Raw genomic sequence first — 16,590 nt, forward strand, 5'->3', positions numbered from 1 at the left:
CTTTGTTTTCAGAAGCTGGCTTCTGCTTGTGTGTGTAGTCTTCACAACAACTTTTTGCAGAGCAACAAGTAATTATTTGGATTTGACTTATATGTCAAGTGGCCACAGGCAGTTATTCTTTCAACAGCCAAGCAGAAGAAGCCAAAAAAGACAACTTAATCACTTCTGTTCTTACTCAAAATTCTCCAGAAAACAAACAAAATATAACATTGTATTCCTGTTGCATTTACCACATGCTTGATGTCAGTTTCCTAGGTTCAATCACAATCAGCAAGTTAGAGAATACAAGACAACAGCATAACCACATAATTCAGTTCACACAGCAAAGGGAGAAAACATTCACTGCTAACAGGCACTCTCTACGCTCTCACTATCCACCCATGACATGTAGCATCAATTGCAACTAACAGCTGAGAGTTATTACAGTAAGAACTCTGCAAACAAATTCAGCATCTTACAGGTTCACTCAAATATATAAGTTGACAAAAATTTTTAAAGCATTGTAAATGAGAACCCAAGTGCATTCCCATTCCAAATGCTATGGACAAGTTTTGATCCCATGAGGAGCAGTGACACAAGGACAGAACAAGTGCCTGTCTAGCCGAGGGTTCCATTTTCAACTGTGGATTATAGGAGATACCCAAAGACTACATGGATAGCTGAAATCTGGAAAGCATTACCTGCAGGCTAAGCAACTTTCTGAACTAGAGTGGTGTCCACAACTTCACTTATTCCATTTGTCCAGTTGCTTCCTGAAAATGCTGTAAACACTGGGCATCTGCAGCTCCACGGGTCAGTCGTGTGCTGAAGAAAAACAGTTAACCTTTTGTTTGTTCTGACCCCACTTCATACAATGTCCCCTACTTTTTGTACTATGAGAAGAAATGTGAATTTGTTCCTTGCTCACCACAGTACTCTCAGAGAAGCATCTATCAAGTCACTTCTTTCTGTGTTTTGTCTCAAATTGTGGAGCTAGTAGTGGGCTAAACAGATTAGTCTTACTTAGGTGTCCACATTGAGTTTGCCTGTTAGCATACAGGATCTTCAAAATGAAACAGAGATGAGTGCCAGAGGGGACGGAAGGAAGGTACAAGAAGCAATGCTTGCTGAGGAAGATGCATCTTCCAGCGGCTAATGATAGCCAAGAAGGCTCTCTGGCATGCTCACAACATCAGTGACCATCCTCGAGCCTCAAGGTTTCCTCCAGAAGTTTGACACAAATATTCTGTAAGCGTGTACATACTGAAATATGGGAGAATGGAACATAGGACAGATGCAGGGGGACGACACACATGACACTGGCAGTTGGTCCTCTCCAGACAATAATGAAAAAAATTAAGAAAAATAAGTGTCTGTTTTAGCAATCTTTACTGATGTCCTCTGCAAAGAGGACACTGAAAAGGTGCCGTTACATATTGTTTACATCAGAGGCAGATGTAAGTAGAAATATCTTTACATACACGCTGATGCTTAGACAGGTTCTTACTTGCAAACTAAAAATTGGAAAAAAAACCCCAAGAGATCAAGACAACAGACTATAGTATACAAAGCATAGAACCCATTAAGATTTTTTTATCCACGTATAAGAAAAACTTCATGACTCAAAGGACCATCACATAGATCAACTTTCAGTTAAGCCAAATGCACACAACACACAAACCTTATTTAAGCAGGGACAAGTCAGAATGCCTTAGCAGAGAAATTATGCCCATTGAGCCTAACTTCACTGGAGCCTTCAGAGGTTATTTTATTTGGTTATTTTAGCCCTGGAGCTGAGTGGCACTTACACAATTCATTAGCAATCCTACTGAGTGTTTTGCAGTAGCATTTGTTATACGCTTCAAAGCACAAAATAAAACCATGACTCAGGAAAATACATTAAGAACTGGACTTGACAGTTAATGTGTGGTATTTAATGCACAATAATATTGGTTCACGATCACATATTTGAACTGAAATGAACCTTTAAGACATTTAATAATCTATGAAGTTGGCATTTTTAGCACAGAAACCAATGGAACTGAGAGTTGCCACCAAACTGAAGAACTGGAAAATCCCATTTTCCTCACTGTAGGTGAAAATAGGAAAAAAAAAAACAACACCAACTTGGACTTGTTCTGAGGAATGTAACTATAAAGGAGGAATTAAAAAAAGAAAATACTTTGGGCAAAAAGAGTAAGAGAAGTCTGCATACACATTTTGAAAATAAGGTTTAAGGGCAGAAGCGGAGCCAAACCCCAGATCTGGAAAAGAAAGTTATAATTCAGACTGGGTTTTACTCCTTTTTTTTATTAAAGTTGTTTTTTGTCATGTTATAAAATTTATTTTCAGATTCATGTAGAGGTGTCACTATCCAGCCTAAGTGGAAGCATGTAACCAAATTCACAACAAGCTACATACAATTACTTATATGCTACATCAATTATTTACTCATAAAAGTTAAAAAAAATAAATAATGGAATGCCAACTACATATGTAATCTGGATAAATTCAAGTTTCACGAGTAACTTTTCCCCCTTTGTAAAGTGAAAACAATCCAGGCTACCTAAGACCACATGGAACATCCATTGGATCGTCAGAGAGATATTTTTGATGTCTGGCAGCACTGACATATCTTTCTCCTTTCTTGAATTCTTCACTAGAGTCAGCTTTACAGATCTTCACAGATGTACAACTGTTGATGCAGCATGAAGACTAGTAAAAACACCACAGACAAGATATCCAAACAAGAAGCCTTTATATTTGTATTGGCTTTCACTGTTTGTATAGAAGTGTTCATGTGCATGTAAGGAAAAGCAGAAACTTTCAGTGAAGAATATTTGATGGGGAGCTTTCTTATTCTTTACCTCATTCAAAGCAGCTTGCTTATGAACTACTGCATTTCACAGTTTTCAGCTTTACTACATATGATCTCCCTTTTGATGAAACTGTGTGTCCGAGAAACTTACTCTGATGAATCCTTATTTAAATAAAATTGTTTTTTCCACCAAAGCCTGACCAGTTTTGGAAAAAAAATAAATAATTAAGACATAGTAAATGTTTCCATATCAAGTTCTCTACTTTTTACAAATCCACTATTAAATGGCCATGTTGGCAAGGCGTGAGCAAAACCTAGTAATTCCAGCTACAGTTTTAGGCTGCCGACCTAATACAGATTGTAACCGGAAGCACTGCTAGGCTGGTGACATTTTACTAGGGAACCATGATATAAAGAAGCAGTAAGCTGAAAACTATATTGATTAAATAAGACAAGGGAAAAAATAAAATAGAAAGAGAAACGAGGAGGCCCTCAAGGACAGAGCAGAACTTGCGTCCTCTTAATTCTTGCAGCTGAGATTTGTAGCATTATTCTATTAGTGTGTTTTCTCTCACTGTGTTTCTTTCCATTTTCTATTCAAATTATTAAAAACTGTAGCTCTCAAAAAGCTATTTTACGAACGTTTTCACTACTCAGAAGCTGTGCAAAATAGTATTAAAAAATCCAAATAAGATGAAAAAGCAGAATGAGTCAACAAATGGATTAAATAAAGAATAGCCTCTCTGATCTTAATTCTATTTTAACTTTCATATCTTGCAAATGATGAGAAAACTATCAGCTTTGGGCCTGGCAACGCTGCCGCCTGCTGTATGAATATCTGTTACCAACATTACTACTAAATCCCTCTGTGACCATGAAACAGTTCTAGACCTTTAACAATATGATTACAGCCTTTAATTTTAGCCTGCAACTGTATGATTAAGTTTAATAAAACTGTGGCCTACCCTATGACTCACACGAGACTTTATCATGAACATTTGTTGCGCTGGACTTATAACATGCCCATCTCACATGTAGAAAATTAAGGTAACATTTCACTTTAACAGCACTCCCTTATTGCAAAGTATTGCAATACGGAAGAATATTGTGAGAACAAAGCCATGTTTACAAAGTACTTGGAGATTCTTTGATAAAAGGTATTTTTATTAAAAACTAAGTTACTCTGAACTTGTTGGAGGTACTTTGCATCCTTCCCTAACAGAGCTCATACCCCATGCACATTACTACAACTACACTGTTTCTCACTGTCAGGGAGGCTGCAGGGACAGAATCCAAGTTAATGCCAAAGTTCAACCCTGCCTGTTACCAGTCTGGAACTATTGCAGTTGAGGAAATTCAGCATTCTTATGTAACTAAGACACACTAAATCTGAAACTTTCAGCCTCACTTACGTTAGGAATCAATACGATAACGCTTCAGTGAGCTTAAGAAGTATTGTTACCATAACTTTTTATAATTTTAAACAATCAATACTTGCAGAAAAAAAATATCATGACTAAGCAGTAAGAAAGGCTACTGATACATTCAAATAAAAAATTGTGAACATCTGTTCACAAGATTTTTATTATCACCTGGCTTTTATTACTTGTGAGCCAAGTTTAAAAAGCACAGAAAGCTTTATGAAATAATTTTTCATGTATACAGCAATCATTTAATACAACAGAAGAGCTATATTTCACACTTTAAAGCCCACTACATCTGAAACTCTACAAACACATTGTAATGGTCTCCATACTGAAAGAAAAATAGCTATAAGAAGGCACTGACATCAAGAATTTATTGTGCAACTATCCATACATGTATTATCTTTTGTCCTGAAAAAGACTACAACTATGTTTAAAATGAGACTCTTGGTATTATTGAATATGGGGAAGACAGTGATAATCATAAAAATAGGAGTTACACACACCAGCTACTGCATAATTTGGTACCATCAAAAGTTATTCCTAACTTGCCTTTATCATCAAGAGGCATCTGAAAAATAGCAGCTTCAGCAATCAGTTCAGTGAAAACATTCCAGGCAACTGTGGAAATTAATGGGGAAGTTGATCTTCCATACTTTTACTAGAAGCCTGAAGCTAGAGCAACAAGCTGGCAATATTATAATACAATACCGGGGGAGCAATGGCTACATATGCCACACCACATTTAGTTAACTGCATTGGATACCTGGTTAGGAAGCAGTCTTCAACAGCAGCTGCATGGTTCAAGCTGTAAGTGCTCATAAATGTGTCTGACACAGGCAAGCTAGATGCTAGAAAGCAGAAAATCTACCCAAGACAGAAGACACTGATTTACATCAGTCAGCTGGTAAGACTTGATCACATAAAACTGGCAATTCTAAACAGCCTTATACTATAACCTTCCCCCCTCCCCTCAATTGAACATGTAAGACTTGCACAAAAGCCTTCAGCTTTTACAGAGCCACGTTCTGGGCAGCGAGTCTCCCTCCCTGCTTTTTTGGTTACCCAAAACAAGAGAACTGCCTGTCTTTATAATTTCTGTTGACAGGAGAAACGTACCCTGACAAAAGGTAAATAAAGCATCCCTTCTCTAAAGGTTGCATACAACAGGGAAAATAAGTTGTCAAGCTGAATACAGAACTAAAAAAAAACCAAACCAAACAACGACCACTACCAAACAAATCAAACCAAAATATAAATCTGTCACTATTACATAACATTACATTCAGAGTCTGAAAAAAAAAAAAACCAACCACCACTTCAGGTAAAAACCTGGTAGATCTTACAAATATCATCTTCCTCCTTTTGCAATCTAAATAGGAAAGGCAAGTACAAAAGGTATAGCAAGTGTTTTAAAGCAGGTAAAAGCTTGAACATGTTAATGTTTCACAGAATCTTAGAATAGGCTGGGTTGGAAGGGATCTTTAAAGGACATCTTGTCCAACCCCTCTGCCCTGGGCAGGGGCATCTTTCACCAGATCAGTAGATTTGCCTATTTAAAGCACTAAATTCTGTTCTGGCTTTGACTGGGCTGCTCGTGCTTCTTCAGAGCATATTATTGTTGCCAGTGGTTGCATAAGAGAATTACTGAGATTTGCAGAAATGCCACCAGAAGTAAAAAAACATAACCCTAGGAACAAAACAGAAATTCAATTATCTGCAACTTTTCCCAGATACAATGTTTTTCACAAGCAATAACCTGGAATTATGTTTGATTTTAAGATGCTTCCTCCAAAGCAAAAATCTATTTTAAAAAATTACTATGCATTTGTACAATTTCAATTATCTGTAAATATACACCTCACTTTCTACAGTGTCTGGCAGATGAGAAATAGACAAGTAATGTAAGGGGCCTGGTGCATTTGGAAAGTTCCTTCCATCTTCAGCTAAAAAAATATGAAGAAAAGAGGAGTTAGGCTCCAAACACAGAGTTCTGCTGTGAGTCTAATGCAGGCCCTCTAGCAGCGAGATTATGTGATTATTTCTGGATGCCGCAGTCATGTGGCTGCACAGCAAAGCTTTTGTCAGAAACACGACACAATCCCATTGCACTCGAACTGCCAGCAGCAACTCACAGTTTTGCATTTTCCTAAGACACACTCAGATCGACAGTAAAGAAAGACCAGCTTTTCAGTGCTACAGTCTCAACTAGTCAAAGGCCTTAGATTCCTTGTTGCATAAATCTACAGGCTCATTTCTCTCTTGTTTTTTTACTATGTATCACTTCAGTTGAATGTTCATTGGGTCCCACTAAATCACAGAGCATTAATATCCACCACCCCCAATTGAGGAAGCCTGGCTAAAGACTGCAGAATAAGGAATTTTTAAAGTTTTCGTTGGTGTTCACTCTTACAATACCTTTCCCTCAGACACAAGCAGGATTTACAATAGCCAAACTGCATAATAGTATAGCAAAGGATGCAAGTATGTGATTATCTACCCCTTTTGGCATCTATTTGGATGTTGTACTTTTCAATGTTACCCCTTATGTTTTTTATGCATCTCTCATCATTCTTTTCAGAAAAACACTGGACTTGCCAAACATATTTAACTGTTTTACCAACTCACTTGTTTAGCTTTAACTACTTCTCCCTATCAAACTGCCTTAAAGTCAGAATATTTGCACATTCAAGCACTACATGCACTTCGAAACAAGGAAATAGTTAAAGCATGTACAGAATACTAACCACTACTATAACCAATTAAAAACTTTTATAAAAACTGACTACAAAATTAAGTGTGTTAGATGCTAAACAACAAAATATATTTATACTAGAACAAGCTATGGAAATACATATTTGGCTCCTATCACATGACTCATCACTTGTTTGCTTTTACCTATAAATACTACATGCTCACTGCCGGGCACATGGAGTACTAGAAAACACTTGATGTAATTACCTGATTTCAGGATAATTGGCATTTAGCCATAAATATCAAATCTTGTAATTTTGTAACTTGCATGGTGTATTTTTGCAGCACTTAGTTTTCCTTCTGAAAGCTCATAGAAGAAATGGTCAGCAAATAAAACCAATTCCCATCTAACTAAGTTTAGCAAAATGCTGTTAAAAACAAAACCTAATATTAAAGTCATATAAACATATGGCCACCATAGGACTACTCCAGAATATTGGAAAGGAATCTGTAATGAAGAAGCTCCTATTCCCAGATTCAAATCAACCCATTTAACAGTCATAGGAGTGGGCTTTCCTGTGTCTATGAATACACTTTACTCATCTGCTGGGACACTTAAAGCAATTAAAGAGCATAGTTCAACCACTAGCCTCTGCAGCCCTCCTAGAAGAAAGCTCCTAAATTGTGGCTTTAAGTGGCAACTTAAACCTGCTAGTAGGGCTTTTGGCTGGAAGTGAAGTCAGAAATTATTTACGAACAGCCATTCTCACACAGAGTTTATCCTTCAGCCTTTGCTAATTCCTGTGATAAAAGTGCAAGTTACATTGGCAAATTGTTATTTGCCCTGTTTCTGTTAGCCAGACTAAAGGCCGTAAGAGTACCAGCACAGCTCCTCCCCAAAAACCCTCCCCAGACTCTTTAGAAGTTTTTTTCTGATGTTTGTTGTAACAGCAGGGTGTGTGATTTCATCCCATCTCACCCAGCATCCCCAGGACATCAAGGCTTTGCTGGTGTACCTGGCTGAACTCCGCACATGTCTGCACACAGAAGCTCAGAATAGCATACAAGGGGTGAGGCAGAGTTTAATGCACACTCAACTACAGCTGAATGCATGAGTAGCAATTTGCTTTTTTTCCTTGGGAACACACTAAATGAGCCAAGCTGTAACAAGCTCTGTTGTAATTGGTTAATGACTTTAAAGTTCTAAACAACTCAGAAAATTAAGAGCATCTGCATAATAAAAGCTTAAAAAAAATAGGATTTTGAACTTTTGGTATCTACAGGTCTCAGTTTTAAGAAAAAAGTGGAGCTATCAAATTCAGAAAAGTAATAGCACACATTCATTAACATCCTGCTCATGGTCAAACAGCACCATTACTAGGTACAACAGGGGAATACTGACAGCTCACAACCCATCTGAAGCTTCTGGGAGTTGTGTTAAACAAGGGTGGATATGAGATAAAATGCAGCTCCAAGTCTCGAACTGGACAGCCAAGAGCACTGCCTTCTTGCTACCTTCTTGTATCTTTGTACAGCATCTATAAAATTATTCTATAATTAGACATCAGAAACCATTATATAATTACAAATTCAGCCATATGGCACAGACATGCACCACGTTTTAAAATCTTAAAGTTACAAATATGCCACAAAAAGTCTTACAATAAACCACAAAAACTAAGAAAACAAATTTAAGACAAAGGCATGAAGTTTACAGAAATACTGTTTTCCCAATCATCTGAAATAATACTTCTGAGAGAAGGAGAACAAACAGGTGGAAGAAAAATCAGACTCCTGCACTTTGAGAAGACTGACCATGTGCATAGATGCATCATTAAATGTAAAGGTTCCTTTACAACTTTTTCGGATGGATTGTTTTAAGCCTAAAAAGTTTCACTTTGCAATTCATTGCCACATTATCTTAATTCATACACCTTCTATGATTTTTCTCCCACTATAATTATATAAGTAAACTAAATCTTCTTTATATCAGTTCATGACTCTTGCTGTTAGTAACTTCTTAAGGTGTCAAATAGGTATTTTCTGTGCATTTCAAAGGCTTTCAACTTAGAGTTACACATCCAAACCCACTGACATGACATTTCTCAAAACTAGTTCTGAACTGAAATATAAATCTGAAGATGCAGTCTCTCAAGAAGGTCAATATACAGTCTCAAGCAGAACCCTCTGAGAGAGGGAGAACTAATGTTGACTGTTGGCATAAACACCATTTGAAAGAGAATAATCAAGAGCAGGTGAGAAAAATCTTCCTAATTCACAGTAAAAATTTAAATTCTGTGTTCTATTAGGATGGGTAAAACAGTCCGAGTCTGAACAAAATTGTCACAAGATTCATTTGGGACTATGCTAAAGTATTACCTGTGACAGGAATTTTTTCTTGGCTTCATGAATTGTTTGTTACTAAAAAATTCCAGTTCATCATTCATGTCCATAAAACAAATGTTGTATTTTGAACACTGCACTTGATAGTGGATATTTCGTCAGGGGTGGCTATTAACATTTACCCAGCATCCTAAGGTGCTCTCATTACACACACCTTTAAAAAATAAAAACAATTACAGCATTAATAAACCTGCCAGAGATTACAGATTGAAAAGTGACTTTTTTATCAATATTTAAAAGATATTGACAGTAAACAGCAGAAACACAAGAAAAATATTTATGCTATTGTTTAGCTGTTACATACTCACTTGATGAGCAGACTTGTTCATGTAACTCTGTCTGTCCCACAGCTAATCAGAATCTTTGTAACTGCCCTGTTTGCCAATCACTAACAGACTGTATAAAACTAAAGCAACAAAGCAAATGTACTGCAGACTTCCTTTGCTGGCTTTCAATAGTTTCTCTTGACTCTGCTTCTGCCAGATGAATTCAGCTATTTAATTCCTGGACTTCATGACTCTAGGATTGCACTTAATGTCTAGTAAATATGCAATTTTAACTTCACTGAGTGTACATCTCTAATTATGCTGATATGTAGCAATATGGTACCATAATTCCCTCAAGTAAAAACTGATGAAGCCGCATCTGGTTCATTTTAAAGGGAACTTGAAGAGAGCACTGAAATGCATCAAGCATCCTGTTTATCTCAGGAGGTGTTAAGATACTGAGTGATGAAGATGATCTGCATTCTGCATTAAACATTTATCTGATGGTCTGGTAGTTTTATTTAACGTTGAACCTGCTCACCAACTTTAACTTCTAATTTTTCCCACAGTCAAGTAGGAGCCTTGATACATCTCTGTTTATAGTTTAATGCATCTGCTTACCCATGCAGAAAAACAGTTCCACACTCAGATTATATCAATTTGCTCACAAGAGAGTCTGTAATTAATAATAATATCCTGACAAATTAATACAGACTCCTTTCATTCTGTAACTCTCACTCTGTAAATACAGGTTACACAGACACAATATTGTGAAGACAAATTTCCAAGCCCTCGAACATAGTCTCTCCAATAGTTTATCCATTCAGCTGAGCACAAGAAGTCTGACAGTCAGAGTGGTGTTAGCTCATTACACAAATCCTTTCTAAAAAACAACAGCGGATACCACTACAATCAACAGCCTGTTTTCATACAGTTGCTCTAAAACAACCACAGCCTCACTTTTTTTTTCCAGAGAGGTCCTGAATTTAGTTTAAAAGCCCATCTTGCATATTCAACACCACCAGCCTGATCTGGACTAGGGCTGGAGAGCACTGAACAAGCTGTCACACATACTGGTTTCTACCACCAGCATCCTAACCAGCTAAACAAACCCCTTAAAGATGCCTAAGCATCCTTTACCTTGCAACTCTTAGTAAATCCCTCCCTCTGAGCAGCAGGCTAGGTCCTCTTACTTCATAAAATAGGTCTGACCTGTTTCACACTCATTCTTCATCTGCAGTGGCTTTTTGAGTCTACCCAGTATCAGCTGTCCCATGAAAGAGTTTGTGGTGGGCTGACCCCAGCCAGCAGCCAAACATCCACTCTGCCTTACACCCAACTCCCCTCTCCCAGGGGATGGGGTGAAAAATAGAAGGAAGGCAAGAAGACTCATGGATCAAGATAACAACAGTTTAGTAAGAAAAACAAAAAGGAATTCATTTCAGTGCTCCCCATCAGCAGGCAGATGTCCAGCTGATTCCTGGGAAGCAGGGCCCCAACACAGGTAACGCTTGCTTGTGAACACAAATGCCATAACCTCTCCTCCTTTCCCTGAGCTTTCACTGCTAAACACGGTGTCATATGGCATAGACTATCCCTTAGGGCAGCTGGGGTCAGTTGTCCCAGCTGTGTCCCCTTCCAACCCTTTGCCCACCCCCAGCCTACTCACCTTTTTTTGCTGTGTTACCAGCACTGTTCTAGCCACCAATGCAAAGCACAGCACCATACGGGCTGCTATGCAGACAGTTAACTTTGTAACTCCATCCCAGCCAAACACAGTACAGAGTTATTACAAGATATCACTGAGGTTCGAAGTACCAGTGTAAGATTTGTTTCTTCATTCCCAGGATCCTGACTACAAAATTACTTTCCATCACTATCCCGAAAAATAGGAGAGGGAAATAAGGACCCTTAAAAGGGTCTCCCCATCTTTAGACAGGCATTTGCAGAAATTTTTTAACACGTTAATTGTGCATAACTTCCTTAGCTGAAAGTCAGTTACAGTTTCTTGAAGTCACTTCATGTCCTGCCTAGCAAAGACCAGAGGACCATGAATGTCAGAGGCAGGCTTGAGAGAAAAAGCAGGCTCACAGGAGTGACATACGATTTGTAATGTGAGCATTTTGTTTTGTTGGAGGAGTTATTTGGGTAGTTAAAAAAATCAAACACAACTACAATAAAGTATAAAGCAAATTCATCACAAGATGCCTACGCGTTAGTAGGCAGAAAGCAAAAGAGGAATGCAAGATACTCCTTAAAAAATTTTTCATTATTCATTCCTTCCAGTCCTACCACTTTTGTGCCAGTCTTACTTGGTTAAGCACAGGCTGCTCCCAAACCCTTTTGTTACTTAGATTCAGTTACCCTGCGTGCTGTTATTGTCTTGAAGGAGTTGAGTAGAAGATACTCAAAACTTGTATTCAATACTGAAGCCATGTATTAATGCTTGCTTCATGATAGGAGGAATGTAGAGACTCAACCATCTGTAACATTCAGATTCAGAATTCTGCATATGAGTCACCTTATTGAAACTCTTTTCATAAGTTAATACAAAAAAAATTAAACAAAACTTGGAAGACTTTATGCACCATCTGAGATCAGAATTAATGACTATTTTATTATGAACCTGGGACAGATTCAAATTTAAAGTGAATGTCACTGTTTATTGCCAGTATTCAAGTTAAACTACAACAATCTCATCAAGAATTTTTCAATCAGTTGGCATACTGTTAATTCACAGGATTTTTAGTTACAGTGGATTTGGAAGAGAATTCTTTAATCAAAACTATCATTTATCTACTACAAAAGCTAACCAACTTTATACAGGTTTCATTATAGTGGACATTACAAGATGAAATACAAGGTGGGGCTTTTACTTTTGTAAACGCAGATTTGTACCTTTTGTTTGCTTCCACAGAACTGTGAAACCCTAAAGATGACAAACTGTAAGATCATGGGGCTTCTTTCTAAATAAACTTTGTCAGGATGCTTCTTCATTGTTAAGTTCTGCTTAGCTAATGACAACCTAGTCTCCACAATTTCTTCCTTGAGCCACTACCATAATAAAACTTGGTGACATTTAGGACTAAGGAAACCCATCTGCTAACACATGGACAGCTAGTATCTGACAGCCTAATTTTCATCAAGGACAGGAGAAGAAATGGTCTCTTGCTAGCAGCACATATATCACAAATGAGATCAGCCTGTGCTTTTCATTATTCTACATAGATTACATTTGGAAAGGAAAACATACTTCTGCATTAATACATCTCATTGTGCATCAACATCATTTGTAATTGTACAAGTTTGAAGGCAGAAAGAAGTACGTAAGGGACAGAGATTTCTTAGGGGAAATCAGGAAATGAGTGGAGGATGACTCAAACTGATGAACTCAGATTTGTTACTTTCTTCTTATATGTAAATTAAAAGAACCAATTCTAATTCAGTTAGTGTTTGAAAATTTGGAAGAGATGAAGATACACATTTTAGTCCATAACAACAGGTCCCTATCCTAGCAGTGCCTACTTATAAACTCCAAAAATAAAGGTTACAGGTTGCATAGAAAAGAATCTTCACATAACCAATAATGTAGCCCCAGACTCGAGTTTTTATATTAAAAAAAAAAAGCTCTGTAGATTCCATAAAGTACTATAGAGAAAACAAACATATTACAGAATGAAACAAGGCAGATGTATTGAACATTTTGCCATACTGTCACCTAAGTCACCTTTGCTAAGCCCCCCCTATCCTGTTTCACTCAGCTCTGGATAGGAGAAGTACCAATCTCCCCTTCATCCATCCTGCATATCCCGCAACTCCCACCAGCACATCACATGCATTTAATAAAACAAATAAAATAAAATAGAAATTTCATGTCTCTCTCCTGAGCTCCATGAGTATATCTAAAAGTACACAGGCATATCTAACAAGGAACATGTTAACTGAATACATTTATTCTACATTATCACAGAAATTAGAAAATAATAGAGAGCAGGATTTTCTTCTACCTCATGCATCATCAGCATTGTTACTGGATTTCAATTACAAAGATATCTGCATCTCTATGCTATCAAGTATTTGGTATTTGAGGTCTTAGGTATAATGAAACACACACAAATGAAATAGACCATGATCATGTAGAAAGAGGCTAATTCAGTGCAAATGTGTGATTAACAGCTTATTTTGTTTGCAGGCTACTGTACATTCTGGTCCCTACGTAAATTATTGCAGAACTTCTGGATCATCCCTTAGCAAACACACTAAGTTTAACCTTGCAATTCAATGCACTGTGCCAAAATTTGCTAAGAGGCAAACTAAAATATTGCTCTGCTTTATACCTCAGTTCTTCATGGGCAACAGTGGCAATAAGAGCCCACTAACAAAACTGCTGGAGGATAAATGCAATTTAAAAAAAACACCAAACAAATACCTTTAAATCCCCCTAAGGGACTACACACAATACAAATTCACATTACTCAGTTGAGTTCAATTCAAGGATCATCCTTCATGTCTATTCACACACAAAAAGCTAAATAAAGGATGGTTGGGATCACTTCTATCTTCTTTTCCTGCGGCCTTCAGTGGACACTAAAGAACACATAGCACATTTACACAAAATCCCTCTACCTCCTATCATGGAAATTTATATTTATATATTTATATTTTTATATACATATAAAAAAGAGAAAGGAACAACTACAGAAAGATGTACTCAAGTAGCATACCAAGGGAAGAAAAATGAAAACAAGCTGTAACTTCTAATGAAAGTATTTTCTGTTCTCTTGGAGCCTCTGCACTCACATTATCTTAAACAGTCTGGTCCTTTCAATATTCAACTTGACAAGAGCCTTGCTTTAGTGGCTGACATACAGCTACAGTCAGCCCCCAGAATAAAACAAACGCATCAGGATGGTAAATGCCGTTGAAGTAAAATAGGATGAGAGAGACTGAACAGGAAAATATTTCTAAATATTTTAGTAGCAAAATTGGCTAAGTGAATTTTTCCAATCTTTAGGTCACTAACTGTTTCAAATTACTTATTATATATCTTATGCTTCTCACACAGCAATTTCTCTAAATGAGCAGAATACAGAAGGTTAAGAAAACTTCATACTTGCACTGAGTATCAAGCACACCTGTGTTCAACTTACCATCTTGAGAAAGTTTCGGACATAAAGTAAAAAAAAAAATACATTTGGTCCTATTTGGAATTTATTTTAGCCCAGTAACAACCAGTGTTCTTACAACTTGTTTGAAAACATCCTTACGCCAGTATGGTACAGAACAGTAGACCTGAGCAATTTTCAAACAAATACACTTTCAGCTTGCATTTCCAAAGTTATAATTACATGAAACACTGACAGCTTTTATGACTGACATGGCAGTCAGACTTGATTTTATTCCAAATTTCTTCTAGCAGTTATGGACATGCAAATAATTTTACTTTTTCAATTACATACATGAATCTGGAAAGATGTGAACTAGGCATAGTGAATCTATGACAATTACTTGAACATTCAAAACGTGAATATTCAAAGTTACATCTTATGGACACATTGCAAAGTAAAGCAACATGCTCCTCTCACTGGAGAATTATATATTCTCCTGCTTCATAATCTTACATAATTACCAGAGTTTATTAGAATTTGTAATTTTTTTCCTAAGTATATTTTTAAACTTGGAATGGTTGACACTGATTTTTTTGTGTGCTCTCACTGGATACATGTCAAATATGCCATTTGAGATTTTAAATTTTTAGCTTAACAGTTTAAATTATTAGCCTTCAAAAGCCTGCGTGTGGATTTATAAGTGCTGTCTGAAGAATTCACTTGAGCAGCTTTAAAATACTCAGGAGGAGACAGCACAACATCTGTCCATGACAAGCTGCTAAAATCCAGGCAGCAAGCCAAGCTCTCCCTTAAGTTCCAGCCCAGCAAAATCAGACAGTCTTGAACAGCTGTAAATAGTAAAGCAAGAACTGCTTTTTAACATTAAATCAAAGAAACACAAAAGCTTGCAATAAGCATATAGCAGTTGCTCCTTCAAGATTCACAAAGAATTGAGGCACAACTTATCTATTCCATATCAATGTATTACAGCTTGTTCATATTTTACTGATGAAGATACATTCGTATCTTTTAAAATTATGTTAGATTTAAAATATGGGGAGGGCTTCATCACTTCACAAAATTAAATTGATCCTCCTCTGAGAGGTTCACTATGCAAATTAACAGGAGAAAAAATAGACAGCAAGCCTGTAGAAGAAAAAGAGGACAACACAAGTTAGACTTCAGGATGCTTTTGTCCATTAAGTTCATATTTTGAGCCTTCCCAGAGTTGTCAACTGTCTTTTGGAGGTTTGTTTAGCTCTTAAGGAAACAAGAATAAAAAAAATATTACAACAGTGAAAACTACAGAATAGAGAGAGAAAGGCTTATGAGGTCAAACAGAGATAAGCAGAGGGGTAGGGACATGAGAGAAAAAGGAAATTCTGAAATGGAATCTTAAAAGGAAATTCTAGAAGATGTTTAAGTCCTGGTGAACGCAGAAGGAAAAAAATGAACAAAAATAACCCAATTTTATTACTTAAAAGAAAGACAGAGTGTCTCAAGAAGAGAATGAAAGTATCACCTCTTTCAATATCAAGAAGAAAATTCAAAAGGCTTTTTCTAGCAATAACAAGTAAAATGGTTTTGAACATGTTGCATTAAAAAATAGAATCTCAAAACACAAAGTCTTAAGCTACAAAATAAACCTTGAGGGAAATTTTACCTAAACATGCACAGTCCCATGTTTTCAGTACCTCAAAACAGTGTTCATCTATCAGAATACTTCTATATAATAGATTTAACTAGATTTTTCTTTTTCTGCCTTCTGTCAGAACGCTGCCAAATCATACAAGATCAAAGTCAAGGGGGGGAAAAAAATAATAATCACACAATCTTCAATTGCCTGCTTTTTTAATGTGTGATATCATATGTTAGTCTGCATGACAGTCATGGGATGA

The 16,590-nt window shown here is 36.8% G+C and overlaps 1 protein-coding gene across 3 annotated transcripts in view; it reads right to left on the bottom strand.

The window, feature by feature from the left end:
* Positions 1–16,590, bottom strand: part of ZFYVE28 (zinc finger FYVE-type containing 28) — a 162,581-nt gene that overhangs the window by 102,952 nt on the left and 43,039 nt on the right. The gene's annotated exons all lie outside the window — the stretch shown is intronic.

This window comes from Larus michahellis, chromosome 5, assembly GCF_964199755.1.
Source record: "Larus michahellis chromosome 5, bLarMic1.1, whole genome shotgun sequence".
Taxonomy (NCBI): domain Eukaryota; kingdom Metazoa; phylum Chordata; class Aves; order Charadriiformes; family Laridae; genus Larus; species Larus michahellis.